The sequence below is a fragment of the Helianthus annuus genome, chromosome 12, assembly GCF_002127325.2.
Source record: "Helianthus annuus cultivar XRQ/B chromosome 12, HanXRQr2.0-SUNRISE, whole genome shotgun sequence".
NCBI classification, from domain to species: domain Eukaryota; kingdom Viridiplantae; phylum Streptophyta; class Magnoliopsida; order Asterales; family Asteraceae; genus Helianthus; species Helianthus annuus.
This window is the reverse complement of record NC_035444.2, coordinates 87,186,428-87,190,502: the sequence shown is the minus strand read 5'-3', so window position 1 is coordinate 87,190,502 and position 4,075 is coordinate 87,186,428. Positions and strand designations below refer to the sequence as shown.

The 4,075-nt window shown below is 33.5% G+C and overlaps 1 long non-coding RNA gene across 1 annotated transcript; it reads left to right on the top strand.

The window, feature by feature from the left end:
• Positions 1–426: 426 nt before the first annotated feature.
• Positions 427–2,390, top strand: LOC110895379. Its single transcript, XR_002567093.2, has 3 exons — positions 427–708; positions 1,350–1,690; positions 1,785–2,390. It is a non-coding gene; the product is annotated as an uncharacterized LOC110895379 (long non-coding RNA).
• The last annotated feature ends 1,685 nt before the right edge of the window (positions 2,391–4,075 follow it).

Sequence of the window (4,075 nt, the reverse complement as noted above, 5' to 3'; positions counted from 1 at the left end):
GCAATTTGGTTATTTTATATGTAATTCTGTTAACTAGAAGGGCAATTCGGCCATATAAAAGGACCGAATTGTCATTCTCGTTAACAGAAATAATGGATGAAGTTGACCCAGTGGACTAAAATGGCAACGATGAAACCTTTTTGGACCCATATGCAAAAAATGAAACATTTGGACTACACTGGCAAAATGGCTCAAACCACATGAACTAAAATGGCATTTAACTCAAATTTAAATTTGTTAACAATAATAGAAATAGTTATAATTTTAAATTTTTTAAATTGAAATTACATATTAACATTTTAATTTAATATTGAAATCATATATTAAAATTTTAATTTAATGTATAAACTGATGAATATGACGAGTCATGAGTCATAAAAAAAGAAAACTCTAAGTTTTTGGGTACATATTCAATCAACTAAGGAATGAAATCTCATTCATAAAGAAATTCGTAAGTTTTTGGGGGTTTTATTCATCAGCGGGAATTCTCAAAAGCAGAGGGCGGGAATTAGCAAAATATTAGGGCTCACGAATCACGAACTCGCGGAAGAATCGGGATGTCATTCCATTTAAACCCTCAATTGAAATTTCATAATGAATATCAGCGATTCTATTGCCGGCGAGTTCTTAACTGCTACGATTATGAAGCATCACCCACAAATCACCTTCTATATTATACTATTGTATTACCCGGATTCGCAAAACCAGGTAACAGTGAACCACTTTGTTGAGTTCATATCAAATTGGTATTATAATCTTTTTGTTTATGCTTGATAATCTTAGATTATACACTTATACTTGATGAAACAAATACATAAGGCTTTCACTTAATTTCGTATCAATGCTTGATGATATGGAATTTTAAACTCTGTGCCTTTTGAATTGTTGATGTAACTTTGAAATTCCAGTAATGGTTAATACTTGTATTTATAATATATATTTTGATCATAAAAAGGTTTCTTTATTTGAATACTATATGTTCATGATGTTTTGCCAAATTTTAGATCTGTGAATTGAAGCACAATATACAAAAGCATTATGAAAGTTGAAACTGGTGTGTTGTGCTTCCTATCAATGATTTAAATGAATTGCATTAGGGATGAGCATAATACCAAACCGGTACCAGTACCGAAAATGGGGAAAATTGGTAGCGGTACCGACTATACCAGTTCGGTACCGGTATTTGGTGTCTACTTAAATGATTTGGTTCAGCTTTATTCTTGTAATAAATTAGAGAGAATGGAAATCACACATGATTAGTATTATTTTTGTGTTCTGGTACAAAACAATACTATACTGGTTGTCTAATATATAATTTTTTTGTTAATGGACTATAAATTTTCTTGTAGCACAATGTGGATGTTTGTGTTAGTCTTGATGGTCCTTACAAGAACAAGGTCTGAAGATGATTCTCGAGTACTTACAACTCAATCAACTGCCGAGGGAAGTGCATCTACTAAGAGGCGCGGTCCGAATTTAAATCTTAGCGTCAATAGGACTCTACAGGATTTGCCTGAGGGTTCTAAAATCCCTTTCAGAATGGATAAGTATACAATATCCTTTGTTGGGACCTCAGCAACAGACTTTGCGACCGAGTGGAATCATTATGCGCAAATTTTGTCCGATGAACTATCACACATGGGAATCGGTACCGGAAGATGCGAAAACCTTGATGTATGAGAAATTAGAAGTAAGTTGTATTAGTTTTACTTTTAAATATTTAGAAGCTATTATGATGTTACATTTTCGTTTCTATCATTAACAATGTATTCGATTCAATGTAGGGAAAATTCGAGTTGTTGTGAACAAATACCATTTTTATGGAGTATGTGCATGCTCGACTACATGCCCAGTGGAAACGCACCCGAGGTAAATGGAGTGAACATTGGAAGAAGAACGGAGGGAAAACCAATCCGCAGCTAGCAAGATCTAAAAAGGAAATCTGATTGCCCGATTCAAGAATGGAATCGTTTGTGGTAGGAAGAAAACAATACAATCAGCATGGGAGGTTGGTGTTGGGCCCGTGTTGAGGAAAAAAGATAGTTGGATGAAATCGGTAGCTGAATCATCTCAACGAGACTCAAGTGAGAACGAAAGTCTGAGAAATAAGGTTATTGCACTAGAGGCGAAACAGAAACGAGATAAGGAGAAATATGAAAGAATGTTTGAGTTCATTGGCACAAAGTTTCCAGACTTTGAAAGCACAATACCCATAGATGCGAGTGATGAAGTTGTTAGTGATAATACAATTTAGGTAGTTAGTTATGATGTTTATTATATTTTTTTATCTAGTACCCTTTTAAACTTAAGAACCGATTATTTGGTGTTATTTTGCTTAGTTATTGTTATGATATTAGTGCTTGAATGTATTAGGATTTTGGGAAGCAAAATGCAAATTTATGAATTATATTACTATAATTTAGTAACTGTATTTTAATATATAAACTAAAAAAATAGTCATTGCAAAACATATTAGAGACTGATTTACAAGACTGATTTTCAGACCCCTAAATAAATATATTAGAGACTGAACATGAATGTTATCTTAGATTGATTATTAGACTCCACAAGTACATATTAGAGACTAAAATAACATAGTATCCGATATTAATTTTTAGTCACTAAACTTGCCATATTAACGACTGAAATCAATTCGTACCTGGGACTAATTCTCAGTCTTTAAAACAGTTTATTGCAAGCTAATTTGATACGGAATCATGATGTAATGAAACCAATAGGGACTATGTAGACTTGTTTAGATGACTAATTTTCAGTCCCTAAAGTTACACAGAGGGACTGAAATATCATAGTATCTGAGACTGATTTGCAGTCATTGAAGAAATGTTTTAGGGACTAAAATGATGTGGTACCATGGCCAAATTAAGGACTGAACTTTTATGCACCGAAGACTGACTGTTAGTACCTGATGGTGTCATACAATGGGGACTGATTTTCAGTTACTAAAACCACTATTTAGGACTAGGTATCTGCCACTGACTGGGGACTGGCATATCAGTCCCTGATAACCATTAGGTACTGATTAGGGAGCATCAAAGACTGATTTTTTAGTCCCGAATGCCAGTCTTTTTTGTAGTTTTAAAACTCAGCATGTCAGACATCGGTTGTCGAAAATAATGCAGAAATTAAAATCTTTTTGTATTTTCTAAAAATATAAAGCAGTAAGAAATATGTACAAACATATTTACAGATAATATTTTTGTTTGAGAATGCGACAGAGGATCATATCAGTTTTTGACAAGTTACAAGTACCGTTGAGCTTAATTTCACTTTAAGAATTAAACAATTCACTTAGATTGTTGATATACTGATCCACTTAAATTTTCATACAAATTTCAACTGATTCAGGATACGAATTAGATGTTTTAAGAACTTAAACTCATTCATGTGTCCCACCTCTTGAATATACTCCCGTATCCAGATCCCAGATATTCAGTCTTACAGGTGAGTATACCACAAATGATATCTGTAAGGGGTAAATGCGAGGGCCATGAGAGCTCAGGTCGATATTTCCGTATACGCAGAGAGATGACGGCTTCGACTTTTCGGTATGTCCCCTTTAGAGGATCTTTTAATTACAATAGCACACGATTAGCATTTGCAATGTTTCATCGTTTTTTATGCTGAGGGTGGTTGCTATATTTCAAGCAATGCGAGAAAGTATTATTCGGGGACTAGGTCAGAACTTCCATTCAGCAGAAGTCCCGGAATAATACCCCAGATATCACTGAGTATAAAGACCTAGTATCTCAGAATATGGGATCTTTCAAACAAGATTTCAGGGGTTACCTATATATCCAAGTAGTGTTCCCCACGAAATAAGCAAGTATTTGAATTTAAGTTTATATCCCGAAAAGTTTACTAAATGTATAAAAAACCTATCGACATATCATCAGTGAGACTGTTTAACGCTATTTAATCATTACAATTCTTTAGCATACTGTATCTGTCTACGGATGTACTATCATTTCCTCTTTTTACGCAAAACTTAAATTTTTGAATTTTATCATGTTTTTGTCTTTTTCAAATTTTCTAATGTTTTTGTATTTTCTAACAA